The 15,420-nt window shown below is 35.4% G+C and overlaps 1 pseudogene across 1 annotated transcript; it reads right to left on the bottom strand.

The window, feature by feature from the left end:
- Positions 1-2,537: 2,537 nt before the first annotated feature.
- On the bottom strand, positions 2,538-14,974 carry LOC149535942 (cell division cycle protein 48 homolog; annotated as a pseudogene). The gene is made up of 8 exons (XR_016356702.1): positions 14,834-14,974; positions 5,876-6,041; positions 4,639-5,759; positions 4,296-4,517; positions 4,078-4,149; positions 3,584-3,865; positions 3,099-3,458; positions 2,538-2,981 (listed from the first exon to the last, which is right to left on the bottom strand). The product of XR_016356702.1 is annotated as a cell division cycle protein 48 homolog (transcript).
- Positions 14,975-15,420: the final 446 nt, after the last annotated feature.

Here is a 15,420-nt window from a genome sequence, read left to right as displayed (position 1 = left end):
AGATTATTTCAAATCCTCTCCTACACTTGCCAAAATTCACAATTTTAAGATATGTTTAACAAATTATTATTGTTGTGGAAATTTGCACCTAAATCAACCATTGTTGATGATCTAGAACTCTCTATTAGCACTTAGCCTCATATATATCGTATAGCCTTGTCTTTTTTATTGGACATGCACTTTAGCTAAGTATTCTATAAGAATAAATTGGCAACTACAAAACCTTATATGTGTCAAACACCCACACTTGCATTAAAAACATCCCAAATTGTAAGTACCGCCATAAATGCTAAAATATGGAAAGATGTGAATAAGGAAACCTCCCAACTTTGATGGAAATACCTTAGTATAAGAGTCATTATAAATAGTCTACAGTCCTAAGACAATTAGAAAAATAAGGTAAGAAACTACTAAAATGTACCAAATGACCAAATTAAAGGGCACACATGCCAAATACTTATATCTAGTTCCTTGACATGCAAAATCACAAAATATAATCATGTTGTTATAAACTTAGTAAAATCACAAAATATAATCATGTATCCTTTTCTAGCATCATTTTTCTTATCAAAAGTGCTCTAAATTCAATTTACTTTTATTTCATTGAAATTAAATATAGATTAAATATAGATGAATGTCTTTTATTAGAAATGATGGATTAATAGGATAGTGTAAAAAAGATTTTAAATATAACTAATATTTTTAGAATAAGCATAATTATATCTTTTAAACTTAAAGATTGATTTGGATTAAAGAGACATGAAATATTGAACATATGGATTTGTATATTGATCTACAAAGGTTTCAACAACCTTTTTGTTTTAAAATGAGTAAATATTTTATATTAGAGTTATGAATCAATGGGAGACCTCGTCTCCAACAAAAACACTTAGAAACATGAGTAATTAAAAATAATATATTAGTAGGGATTTAAATCTTGTGAAATAATCAAGATGCAATGATTTAACCATTTTAATTGGCACCAAACCAAAGGATTTAATAACATAGACTATAAACATTGGACTTGCCTATAGATTTGGGTTATAAGGTGAGCTTGAATAGCTCTTTTCAATAAAGGAAAAAATAGCATATCACCTCAAAATAATTAAATGGCTACAAAGTTATTGCAAGTGATCTACATAACATAAGTAAATTGCATATTGAATTTATTTTTATCTAAATTAGTTTGTTTGCACACAAAGTAAGGTTTAAATACAAGTTTTCCTTCATATTGATCATGTGAAATAGTAAAATAAAATGGTTGAATCCTATTAATAAAATTAGCTAAAATAGTTGTGGCTATAAATGGCACAAGCTAGTCAATTGAATCAACATCTCTCTTGATGCAACACCTTTTGTAAGATACTTAAAATCCTAGCAATTAATAATTTTCTTGATGACCTCCATATAATTTACTTTTAACAAAATTATACCATCAACCTTAAAATGTGCTCTCAAACAAGAGAGAAGGGAATAATAATAAAATTAATTTAAAATTCTATTCTAGAATAGTTTGTTTGCACACAAACATTTTATAAGATTCATGAAATTCTAAGAAATCATCATTTTCTTGATGACAACATTCGTATAATTTACCTTTACCAATAGTATACCATCAACCAAGTGCTCTCAAACAAAAGTGAAGGGAATAATAAAAACTTCTAATTATAATAAAATTGTCATGCTTTATCTTTCTAATGATTAAAATGTGTCAAAGAATTATTGTGGATAGATCAAATAATTGAAAAACAAATATTTCCAATAAAAATCTTTATAAATGTGAACAAAATGAGCCTTAATTGGAAAGCAAACAGTAATTTTTTGTTTATGGAAAGAAGTTTTTCTGGATATTCTGATCTCAAAAATACTCTTGTTAATGGGCATCCTTTTGTGACTTATTTCTTATTTTGAAGTTTTAACGTGTACTATTTCATGGCTTAAAACTCCCAAATAATCAAGTTCATTACTCTTTATATGCAGATTGTGTTATGTAGATGCATTTCCAAGTAATCAAGTTCATTACTCTTTATGCAGATTATGTGGATATTCTGATCTCAAAAATACTCTTATTAATGGGCACCCTTTTGTGACTTATATCCTTATTTTGAAGATTTGACATGTAATATTCCACCACTTAAAACTACCAAGTAATCAAGTTCATTACTCTTTATATGCAGATTTATACACTTTTTAATGTTCAACTTTTTTAAGTTTTTTTTTTCCCTTTAAAAATGAGTTCCATTCATTTTCATGAAACATGGATCAATGATTTTGACTCAAAGAACTACACACTTGAATCATAATAGCAATAACTTAAAACATTTATCACTTTTTAAACTAAAAGCATACTTTATAATGGGCTATTGGCTCTTTTTCATTTAAAAGCTAATTTCTCAATCTGCTATTCGCTTTTACCTCAACCAAATTAGTATGAGTATAACAAAATCCATGTGTAATGATGTCAAAAACCAGATTGGTTTCCGAGCTCTCTCAACTAAAAGAAACTTCCATGTCACTCTTTCGAATCCAAAGGCAAATTTTTAAAAAAATCAAATTGAATGAAATGATAATATTAACAATATTATCAAATGATACTAATATTGGAATTTGCAAACCAATCTAGTTTGTAATACTTTGCACTCATTCTCGGTTTCACCTTCATTGATATTGCTGTAGACAATTAGTTCTTAAGAAAATTATCTATAAAGATCATCATCCTCATCGGCTCCTGCTGTTGCAAAGGCATTTGTAGCTGTAGTGGCAGCTGACTGACATGAAAATCTAAATTCTGACCCAAAGCCTCTAGATTGTTGTAATGTTTGAGCAAAAGCTTGATATTTCCGTATATCTGCATCACTAACACTTCTTCGGGCATATTTCATTGCCTCCTCAAAATGGGCTGCATTTATTTCTTCAACATCAGTTTCATCTTCATCCATGGCTTCAGCGTTTTCTCTTCTATCATTTTCTCGTTGAATATCCTAAATGAAACAAGGAAACATAATGTAAATTTTGAATTTGAAACGTCGTCAAGGAAGTGAAAGGTCAAATACATGCACAGAATTCAACGAACAATCTATTTCCTTGAAGGAATTTACTTTTTCAATGTGCTCTCTGATAGCATATTTGCAGGCCCGCTGACAAATTTCAGTAATATCAGCTCCACTGAATCCATTAGTGTATCGAGCAAGAATTGAAATATCAACGTCTCTTGAAATGGGTGACTTTCGGAGACAAGCTTTAAAAATTTGAAACCGTGAAGCTTCATCAGGTAAGGGTATGTATATCAACTGATCAAGACGTCCTGGTCTTAACAAAGCAGGATCAATAATGTCAGGTCGATTTGTCGCTCCTATTATGAAAACAGTTTTCTTTGCTGTCATGCCATCCATTTCAGTCAGCAACTGGTTCAAAACTCTGTCTGCCGCACCTCCAGCATCTCCAACACTACTTCCACGCTGCACAACACAAAATATTAAGGTCAAACATAAAAGCAAATTGGCTAAAACCTTAGAAAATCCCAAAAAAAAAAAAAGGAAAACAAGAGCTACTTATGGTATGCAAAATTAAAACAAAGATTTGCCTGAGTAGCAATCGAATCAAGCTCATCAAAAAATAGGACACATGGTACTGACTGCCTGGCTTTATCAAAAATATCCCGCACATTGGCCTCACTTTCTCCAAACCACGTTGTTAGCAATTCTGGACCCTTAACACTGATAAAGTTTGCCTGACACTCATTGGCAATGGCCTTTGCTAGTAGTGTTTTGCCACAACCAGGTGGTCCATAAAATAGGACGCCTTTCGAAGGAGACATGCCAAATTTCTCAAATTTCTCAGGGTGCTCCACAGGGTATTGCACAGTCTGCCAGGACAACCACAATACGGTCAATTAAAAAACACTCTTCAAACTATCTCATAAGCTTAACAGTATCAGTATCAGATTTTCACAATCCACTAGTAAATATAAAATTTATTTCTGGATTGAATTGTGTGTTTTTAGCATCAACGTTTCAGATCACACTATATGATGCCATCATAACATTGATGCTAAAAAAACACATTTAGAATTCTTACTTCTTGAAGCTCTCGTTTCACATTTTCCAGACCACCAATATCCTCCCAAGAGACATCTGGCACTTCCACAACCTGAAACATGATTCACAATGGTATGTCAGAGGGCATTTGAGATTTTCCACAAGTGGAGTGCAGATTGAACTAACATCCAAACACAAAATTTGAATAGCTAAGTAGTCAGGAGGAACAGATACGTAGTTATAGGTAGGTTGACTTACTGTCTCTCGAAGAGCAGAGGGGTTACTGGAGACCAGAGCAGTCTGAAAGTGCTCATTCGTAACAGCCATAGAATTCAAAATTTCGGCATCAATTGTTTCATCTTCCAAGTCAATCACATCCATTTTCTCCCTGATACACTGTAGAGCAGCTTCAGTGCAAACTGCTGCAAGATCAGCCCCGACATAACCATGTGTATCTTTGGCAGCGCGTTCAAGATCGACCTGCACAGTTGTCACAATCAAAAACACTAGGTGGCATCAAGAGTTCGGTACATAGCGTCAATAACATAATAAAAAGAACACGGTTGTTGATATCAAGAAATTTCAGATTACAAAATCTTACATCTTCGGCTAGCTTCATATTCTTTGTGTGGATACGGAGCACCTCTAAACGACCAATTTCATCTGGAACGCCAATATCAATCTCACGATCAAACCTGCCAAATCTTCTAAGAGCAGGATCAATACTGTTAGGTCTGTTAGTTGCTCCCATGACTATAATATGAGCTCGAGATTTCAGGCCATCCATCAACGTCAAGAGTTGAGACACAATGCGTCTCTCCACTTCACCATTTGTTTTCTCCCTTTTTGGAGCTATGGAATCAATCTCATCAATTAAAATGATAGAAGGAGCATTCTTCTCTGCTTCCTCAAAAGCTTTCTGAGATTGCTTTCACTCTCACCAGCAAGTTTTGACATGATCTCCGGTCCATTAATTAAGACAAAAAAGGCCCCCGTCTCATTTGCAACTGCTCTCCCAATGAGGGTTTTTCCAGTACCCGGAGGACCATAGAGTAAAATACCCTTTGGAGGTTTAACACCAATAGCTTTAAAAAGCTGTGGGTGTCGAAGGGGCAGTTCAACTAATTCCCTGATCTGTGCCATTTGCTTTCTTAGACCACCAACATCATCGTAACCAACTTCATTCAATTGATCTTCATCTTCACGATGAATGGGCTCTCCTTCACAAAAAATTTCAGTGTCTGGAGAGACAATACAATATTCACCGGGATCTGTTTCATTGACTTTAAATTCCACACTTCGCATTCCTCCTCGTACAAGAAAAAGGTCTCCTTTTTTAACCGGACGATAGGCCTCCAGGAAATAAGCTGTATGTGATATAGATGATTCAATGGTCAAAATTGAAAAACAGCAGTAACGAAATAAAAAATTAAAAATGAGTTTTAAAAGCATATGCCGCGAGTTTACATTTAGTAGAAAGAAATTAAACCTATGTTTCAAATAGACATCAAAGAGGTTGCCTGAGACTCCCTCAATTGAATCATCAATAGGCAAGATATGGACACGTCTGCCATATTTAACATCCGGACATTGACGAACAGAGACCACATCCCCTAATCTTACTCTCAGATTTGAACTAATAACTTTATTCATTCTGATTTTATGTGCTTCACAAGAATCATCAACCACAGCAATACAAACAGTATATTTTCTCTTTTTTCCCTGCATAGTGAAAAGGAGTCAAGCTAAACAATATAAATTTTGTATTAAGGAAAAAACATGCCCAATTATTCAAATATCAGAACATTATAAAATATGAAATAATGGTATGAACAAACCTTAATAAGGATAGTATCACCCCGAAATTGTTGCAGGCTTTCCATTGTTTGCAAATTAAGAGACACAACTGAATTGTCATCATTTATAGCTTCATCCACAACCAACCGATTTGGAAATTTCTTACGGTCCAAAATTGCAGTGCCAAAACCATTCTCTGTGCCCCTCCTGGAATATTAAAGAGTCAGAATTAGGAGAGGAAATGTAAATGGATATTATGAATAAAAGGAAACTAAAAGAACAGAAGTGAAGTGTAAATGTATACTATGACCAAGGGAACAGATTACAAAGCAAAAATTTGTTGCATCAAGTACAATATTACCGATTCAAGTGTTTCATCTGTGTATCAAATATGCCTTTCTAAACTGGATGCTAAAATATAACAATGATACTAAAAGAAATGTCTGTTATATGTGAAATCTAAATATATAAACTTCTTAGATGGTGCTTTTTAAGGAAAACGAAAATAACACAAAATATTTTAAATTTTTTAAACAGAGGGTAATACTGTCCATGTTCAAACATTTTAAGATGGTCTTCATTGATTAATTGAAAGGAATAACTGTATTTTAAAGTTATTCCTATGATCAGCTATTAATACAAATTTACAAAATCAAATAAAAAACTCAGATATCACCAAGTTTCATTGCTAGGTCATGTACAATGAAAGCCATAAGCCGCCTAAAATCAGGAGGCTTTTACACTTGACCCAACACAAAACTAATGTGTTCTTTACTATGATCAGCTATAAATACAAAATCAAATAAAAAACTCATATTAAATAGTTTCATTGCTAAATCAGGAGGCTTTTATAACACCAGTATCAAACTAAAGCGTTATTTTACATGCAATAAACAATCAATACACTGTTCAGGACTAATGAAAGCAGCAGGACCATGGTACTAGAAATCACCCTATAACAGAAAAACCTGAAACCATGGACATCTTTGCCATTTAAGCTTAGGGAATTGATTTGCATTGTGTATAAACCCATTCAAACAAGATTTTTCATGCTAGCCCTAGTTTAACACCACAAAGGTATAGTTAGCTAATTGAAGAAATCATATATCCTCCTCAATTCACATCAGACATAACATAGACTTAGTGTAAATCAACCAAACCAATCGACTCGAACAAGTGAAAACCTTTCCTGTGGTGTAATTGCACAACTTCTCAAGCTGGTAGAGAAAAGGGAACTGTGAAGCCATACATTATTGTCCATGCATAGGCCAATTTACTCACCAAGGCTTTTAAGGAAACAGGATCAAACTTAACACTCGGCACCACAGAGGTCATCACAAGGTTACAAATTACAACAATGGAACCAATCACCTGGCACATGGTCAATCTGCAGTCACCTGTGCAGTGGCAGATCAAGGTGTGGCTCAGCACAAAAGACTCAGATTATAAAACAGAATAACAGTCAGCCCACAAGCTACTGTCACAACTAGCACATGCATTAGAACTCTCACACATATCTAGAAATTCCACTGATGTCCTCAAATGTCTGCACAGCCATGCCAAATGGTATGCAACTTGGCATGTAACACTTTGTGCACAATGCACCTTACTAGCTTTTTAATTTGTGAAATACTTACACACCATCACCACAAGACGGATAAGGTCAAGGTCAAATTTATTTCACAACACTATAATATACACATCAATCAGATTCTCGGAGTGACGAGGCTTCAGTATAACTCAGGGCACTTCTTACAATTCCACAGAAAGTAACTACTCAGTAAATTTGCACCATTCTCCACGGGTGGTAAAATACTTGATTAACGAGGAAAATGATCTGCACAGCCAAGAATTTAAGAGGGGCACACTTGCAACAATATCAAGTGCTCCTAAATATCATCATTTTAAATAATGAGAAGTTTTTCAAGGACACAGTTACAATTCTAGTTAACAATGGAGCAACGCACAGCTTCATTGATAAAGCGTTGTTTGCTGGAAGAGAAAAGCATAAGGATTCAATGACTGGATACTGTTCTTGGAAGACACAAGATGGAAGATGGATTCCACGTGGTGGGCATAGGAGAAAAAGATGTAATTTAGGAGTGCAAAGGTTACACACTCATAAATCACTAAACCACTGAGCTAGTGTTCAAGTCAGAAGGCAGGGAAGTAGTGCTCCAAGACATTACTAATGGAGCTCCTAGAGTTGTTTCAGAAAAAGAATGGCGAGATTGCAAACATATAATTTCCACAATCCATGACATTAGTATGGATAGCTTCTAGTTTTGACTGTTGATTTTTTTCCCTCAAAACCGAAGGCAATGTATACTAATAATGGAAAAATGTTTTAAGAGTGGATATGTAGCACAATCAGCACAATGTTTAGTAAGCTCCACACGTACTACAATAAATCTTATTGTATGGACATACAAACATGCTTGGACAAGCATAGTACGTTGTTGAACAACTTTCCTCCAGAATTATCAGTTGAGAGATGCCTCCAATATGTAATCAAATTAGAAAGGAAAGCAAAACAAATAATAATTACTACTTTCTGACATTAACAAAGATTGAATAAGGAAAATGAAAAATAATTAGGGAACTTCTAAACACGGGCCATATCAAGCCAAGTTATAGCCCTTTTATATCTTCAATCACACTATTGAAAAAGAAAGATGAAAATATGTGGATGTGCATAGAGTTTAGAGATTTAAACAAGTTATAAAAGCAAGTGTCCGGTTATTATAATCAATGAGTCAATCTGAGAATAAAGCACTTAAAGAGATATTACATCTATAATAAATTTTTACTAGCCATAATGCACTTGACAACTTCAGGCAATATCTACTTTGTGGAAGTTTTGTGGTCAATATGGATCACAATGGTTTGAACTTTGTATATTAGCCAAGCCTATGATTTTGACATCAATAATGTCAAACATAGGAAAAATGTAGCAGCTAATGCTCTATCGAGGAAGCCTTATGTTCACCACTAGATATTTCTCCTGATTGGATGGCAAGCATAATAATAGAATATGGAAATTATATATTTACCACTTATATCATTGAAGGAAAGATAAATAATGGTAAGAATGAGGGAATATATGACCTTATTGTATACAAGAGCAGTACCTATAAGGCACCACTAGTAGGACATTAAAGTTCAAGTAACTTCTAACAAATTAGAAAAAGACCTCATGGAAAAGTGTCAAGGAAGACATTCTTTGGTATATAGGAGAACAAGGATGTATCTGAGATTTTATTATAAGGTAAAGATTAGCTTTTTTTAATAGTGTGGATTGCCTGAAAACATATTCAGTAATAAATATAGTAGGTTATTGGTTTGTTTTAACCAATGTAACTCCAGCACTGGGGTACGTTGGGACGGCAGGACACCAGGACGAGTTTTCGGAACAAGGAAAATAGGTCTCATTTCCAGGATGGCTGGAGGAGGGCTAGGGGACGGCGGCAAGGGGGGACGGGACAAGTAGGGGTGTTGTATAGTATACATATAGAACTTAAAGTGCTTGTAATGAAATGATGTTTCAGTAGAACATGTGAAATTAAAATACTTGAACATAGCAAAATTGGAACATGAACTAGAACTATTGAACATTCAACATAGTAACATATTAGATAAACAATAGTATCATTCAAAAATCAAAATTCAAATAGAAATTCAAGTACCATCCCAGTGGTAGCATGTTTGCAGAATGGCAGAGGTAGGGGAACTTGGGTACGCAAGTACCCGATGCCAGGACATCTCAGGGACAGGTACTTCGACATTTGGGAGGAGGGTGCCCGTCCTATGTTACACTGATTTTAACAAGAAATATTTCATCTAAAAAGAACCAAATCATCTCCAAGTACCAATTTTCACCCACAAAGTGGTGGACAAAAAAATTGATCACAAAAGGATTTGAGGGATATATAAGAAATTATGTTATTTGGGGGAACGGTGTACATTAAAACATATTATAAGCCCATTGGGATGAAGCAATCTTGAAAAAAGGCAGACCATAATGTCCCTACTTCAAATTAACTCAGATTTAAACACAACACCAATGCACAGCAGCCTAGCCACCTAACTCGAATTGCCAACACAACATTAATTCATATGAGATGGAGCCCGCTGCTTAATACAAACTTTGAAATGGAATTCAGAAAATGATGCTAATTGTAGCTTTGTAAGGAAACATTATTTCTAAAATTCTATATAAAATTTAAAAGTATCGCTGTCAGGACAAGGTGGGCCATCGGTGTTGCATTATCTTGAGATATTGGGTGACAGTAGAAGCTAGTGGAAGCCCAAAAAAAAAAACTATTTATTATCATAAAAATAGAAGTTATGATTAAAATTTATATCTGAGATCAAGAGGCTTGAGAAGATTTGTTTCTATTGACCAAAAAAATTAAGAGTGACTTCCATGCATAGAAATCACCATCTTGTTGATTTGGCTGATATTTAAGTTGACACTGATATATATTTTAACTTAATAACATCTGCAGTTATTCAGTAAATTTTATCTTTCAATGAAATATAACTGTGCAAATGCATTCAATCATGAGCCACGGTTTGGTACACATTTATTTTATTTTATGAGATAATACATGTCGGGTTTACATAAGGTCCAATTTCAAATAAACGTGAATCCACATGTAATGTCCCCATTTTAGCAATTGACCAAGTGTGTGTGCGTTAGCCTTGTTCTACATGGTCCCGAGGGCTAACGAAGGGTTTAATGGGATCTTGGAGTGTTTTGGCCTAGTCATTTCCAGTTTGGGCCAAAACGAAGTTGATTTACTCAGTTTCAAGCATACTTACTATCTTTAGTAAGTCGGCAGGACACAGTGCAGGTCAATTTTGGTGATTGGATTCGATACTCCTCGGTGAGAGCTTTCCGATGAGCTATCACTCGCATTATTCGGAGTCCGATTGCTAATACATTTTAATGTCTGAAGTTTTATTAAAGTAACGTCTAATTTAATTGTAAAATATTAAAGTGTTACTTTAATATTTATTTTATGGTGATGTGTACCCAAGGGAGACATAAGGGGTATTTTAATATATGTTTTATATTACACATCTTTTATCCCACATTGCCCATATGAGTTGAGTGGACCCGTGGGAATAGAATAAAAGGAAGCATTTGTGGCTTCATTAGACAGGTTGAATATGAGAAGAAATTGGTGTGTGAGTTGCAGCTTGTTCTTGGCATTTGAGGACGTCTATCCTCTCTTGTAACATTCTAAACGTCATTCCCTTGGGGTTTGGCCTTTGGAATTCTTTCTTATTGGCTTCATTATCAGGCAGTTTAGTTGCATTTCCGGCTATAGGCAGATTTGATATTTTGCTCATATCTTCTTCACTACTTGTCCGACGCTTATGCCGCTTGGAGGGAATGGTATTATGAAGGTAGTGGACTGATTGGAGGACAAAGTATTGTAGCAGCAAGTTTGTAAGCATGGGCTGGAGTATTATGACAATATTGCTGAAGTAATTAGTGAGTTGATAAATCTGCCATGTATTTGGTTTTATGAATTCTGAAAATAACATTTTACTAGCAGCAGTTCATTTCCACTTTGCATATTATTGTAGTTTCTTTCTTGTTTATGTTGTATGATATCAATTCCATGCACGAAACACAACAAACAAATAAACGTTTGATTTCCGGAGTTATAAAGAGTTTTAAGAAGTTGAATGCAAACTATTTGACATAATTCCTTTCAGCAATTTGGTTTAGTTTTTGGGACATCCAGGGGTGCCCATTACAGTGGTATCAGAGCTATAAGTCCTGCCATCCTGTGGAGGTCTTATAGGGAATTTGGAACAGCCGGATAGAGGGAAAAAGTGTTTGACGAAATGTCAAAACACTAAAATAAGAAATAAATAAAAAACACAGGCTAAGCATTTATGTTTGAGCATGCGACAGGGGTCTTATAATTTTCGCGATACCAGAGCAAGACAAAATAGGATTTCAGACTTGCAAAGCAAACAGTCTAGTACATCCGTGCAGGAGGACAAAGTATTGTAGCAGCAAGTTCGTAAGCATGGGCTGGAGTATTATGACAATATTTCTAAAGTAATTAGTGAGTTGATAAATCTACCATGTATTTGGTTTTATGAATTATGAAAATAACATTTTATTAGCAGCAGTTCATTTCCACTTTGCATATTATTGTAGTTTCTTTCTTGTTTATGTTGTATGATGCCAATTCCATGCACGAAACACAACAAACAAATAAACATTTGATTTCCGGAGTTATAAGGGGTTTAAAACATTAAATGGAGAAATAAGAAGTTGAATGCAAACTGTTTGACATAATTCCTTTCAGCTATTTGGTTTAGTTTTTTTGGGACATCCAAGGGTGTCCATTACAGTGGTATCAGAGCTATAAGTCCTGCCATCCTGTGGAGATCATATAGATAGCCGGATAAAAGGAAAAGTGTTTGAAAAAATGTATATTAGTCTAGATCAAGATGTGATGTTTAGACAGTTATTGGGTACATTGGAGAAGGGGCAACGTATGCAACAAGAGCAGAATAGGATGCTACAGGAGCAGAATAGGTTGAATATGAGAAGAAATTGGTGTGTGAGTTGCAGCTCCGTTCTTGGCATTTGAGGACGTCTATCCTCTCTTGTAACATTCTAGACGTCATTCCCTTCATGACTCCTTTCATGGCACTCTATGGTTATGAAGCACCTAGCTTCATGGATTTAGTTTTGGGGGACAGTAGAGTGCCCAAAGCCAAAAACTTATTGCAAGATAGTCAGGACATCCTGAAAGTGCTCAAAGAGAATATACAACAAGCCCAGAATCAACAGAAATTGTATGCTGAACAGCACCGAATAGAGCGTAGCTTCGAGGTAGAGGATATGGTTTACTTGAGGCTACAACCATATAGACAGTCATCGCTCAAGAAGAGCGGAGCTGAAAAGTTGAAACCTAGATTTTATGGTCCCTACAGGGTGATTCGCAAAGTGGGCAATGTCACCTATGAGCTTGAGCTTCCAGAGGGCAATCGAGTGCACAATGTGTTTCATGTGTCTAGGCTTAAGAAAGCTTCATGTGTCTAGGCTTAAGAAAGCCATTGGTCAGAGTGTAGTGCCTTCTGCAGATTTAACCCCTTTGGATGAGGAGGGGAAGCTTATGTTAGTACCTGAGGCTATTCTGGATACCAAAGAGAGGAAGCTTAGAAACAGGATAGTGAAGGAGTATTTGGTCAGATGGAAAGACTTGCCGGAGGAAGATTCTACATGGCAGAGTGAGCAGGTTATTCAGCAGGCTGGACTGAGATTGCTTGAGGACAAGCAATTTCAAGGGGGGCGGACTGTAATGTCCCCATTTTAGCAGTTGACCAAGTGTGTGTGCGTTAGCCTTGTTCTACATGGTCACGAGGGCTAACGAAGGGTTTAATGGGACCTTGGAGTGTTTTGGCCTAGTCATTTCCAGTTTGGGCCAAAACGAAGTTGATTTACTCAGTTTCAGGCATACTTACTATCTTTAGTAAGTCGGCAGGACACAGTGCAGATCAATTTTGGTGATTGGATTCGATACTCCTCGGTGAGAGTTTTCCGATGAGCTATCACTCACATTATTCGGAGTCCGATTGCTAATACATTTTAATGTCTGAAGTTTTATTAAAGTAACGTCTAATTTAATTGTAAAATATTAAAGTGTTACTTTAATATTTATTTTATGGTGATGTGTACCCAAGGGAGACATAAGGGGTATTTTAATATATTTTTTATATTACACATCTTTTATCCCACATTGCCCATATGAGTTGAGCGGACCCGTGGGAATAGAATAAAAGGAAGCATTTGTGGCTTTATTAGACAGGTTGAATATGAGAAGAAATTGGTGTGTGAGTTGCAGCTTGTTCTTGGCATTTGAGGACGTCTATCCTCTCTTGTAACATTCTAGACGTCATTCCCTTGGGGTTTGGCCTTTGAAATTCTTTCTTATTGGCTTCATTATCAGGCAGTTTAGTTGCATTTCCGGCTACAAGCAGATTTGATATTTTGCTCATATATTCTTCACTACTTGTCCGACGCTTATGCCGCTTGGAGGGAATGGTATTATGAAGGTAGTGGACTGATTGGAGGACAAAGTATTGTAGCAGCAAGTTCATAAGCATGGGCTGGAGTATTATGACAATATTGCTGAAGTAATTAGTAAGTTGATAAATCTGCCATGTATTTGGTTTTATGAATTCTGAAAATAACATTTTATTAGCAGCAGTTCATTTCCACTTTGCATATTATTGTAGTTTCTTTCTTGTTTATGTTGTATGATACCAATTCCATGCACAAAACACAACAAACAAATAAACGTTTGATTTCCGGAGTTATAAGAGGTTTTAAGAAGTTGAATGCAAACTGTTTGACATAATTCCTTTCAGCAATTTGGTTTAGTTTTTGGACATCCAGGGGTGCCCATTACACCACACATATAACCCTATCAAATCTTGTCTAAAACTCCATCCTAACGTGCTATCTGCACATTTAAACACATGAAAGATACCCCCATTTTACTATATAAAAATTCAAAGCATAACACAATGGCATCTGATTAAATAAACAGTATAGACGGTTATTTTGTCAAATCCTAAGACAGACACGTAATAAATCTAAACATATAATTTTACTAAAGATTACAAATCTTCTTTTTAAACAAATCTGGTTTAACCAAAAAAAAAATGGCAATTACCGGGAGAAAATTCTATAAAAACATGGACTCCTAAATTGCCGAATATGAAGACACATTTCACAAAATTGGCATTCTAATTTGCAGGGAAGAGCATTCGGGGAGACATTCATAAATTCTTTCCTGCATAGCCCTAAAAGTACACATCACTTAACACCCATGAGAACAAACCCTTCACAAATGCAGACAAAATGTCACCCTGTAAAGCATAATGTAATGTTTTTCTTATCAGGGTCTACAGAAAAGGCAGAGTAAAAGCGCGCGAACAGAAAAGAAAATTAAACTTACGGTTTTGATGATTCTACGGGTCCTGCGTTCGCCATTACCGAGATAGTAAAAAACTCTTGACAGGAATGTGAGGAAGAAACAAATCAAAGCAGAATGCTCAGTCTCCAACTGCCTCACAAGATCAATTATGAACGGAATGTCTCACAAAACACAGGTCAAGTTAATTATAGAAAAATGCAGCCCCTTATATATCAGCTTTTAATGTCTGCAAAAGCAACCGCTTGTTGTAAGAGCAACCGACGTGCTTTGGCAACGGATTGGATGTCAGTTTTTAAAAATTTTAAAAACTAGACATTCAATTAGGGGAGAGTTGTGCACCCTAATTTCGCACTTCTCAAAATTCTATGTGGAAATTTCAAATCACTCTCATTTTTTGGTATTAGCTTACTTGGCAAGTCCCTGGCTTATAACTAAGGTTTTAGAGCCACATCAGCATGCTTTTTGTCAAAGTGTCCAAAACAGCCCAAAAAAAAAGTGAGACCAATCATAGTGCATTGGAGACCTCCATAGTTGTGCAGCTGATGTGGCATCACACTATTGGTTGTTTTTTGAGAAAAGGGACACTTTTCATTCACTTATGGGTAATT

Source organism: Cupressus sempervirens, chromosome 10 (assembly GCF_028749045.1).
Source record: "Cupressus sempervirens isolate cs-2001-9-10 chromosome 10, ASM2874904v1, whole genome shotgun sequence".
NCBI classification, from domain to species: Eukaryota; Viridiplantae; Streptophyta; class Pinopsida; order Cupressales; family Cupressaceae; genus Cupressus; species Cupressus sempervirens.
Note: the sequence above shows the minus strand (reverse complement) of the source record. Positions and strands in the feature narration are given on the sequence as shown.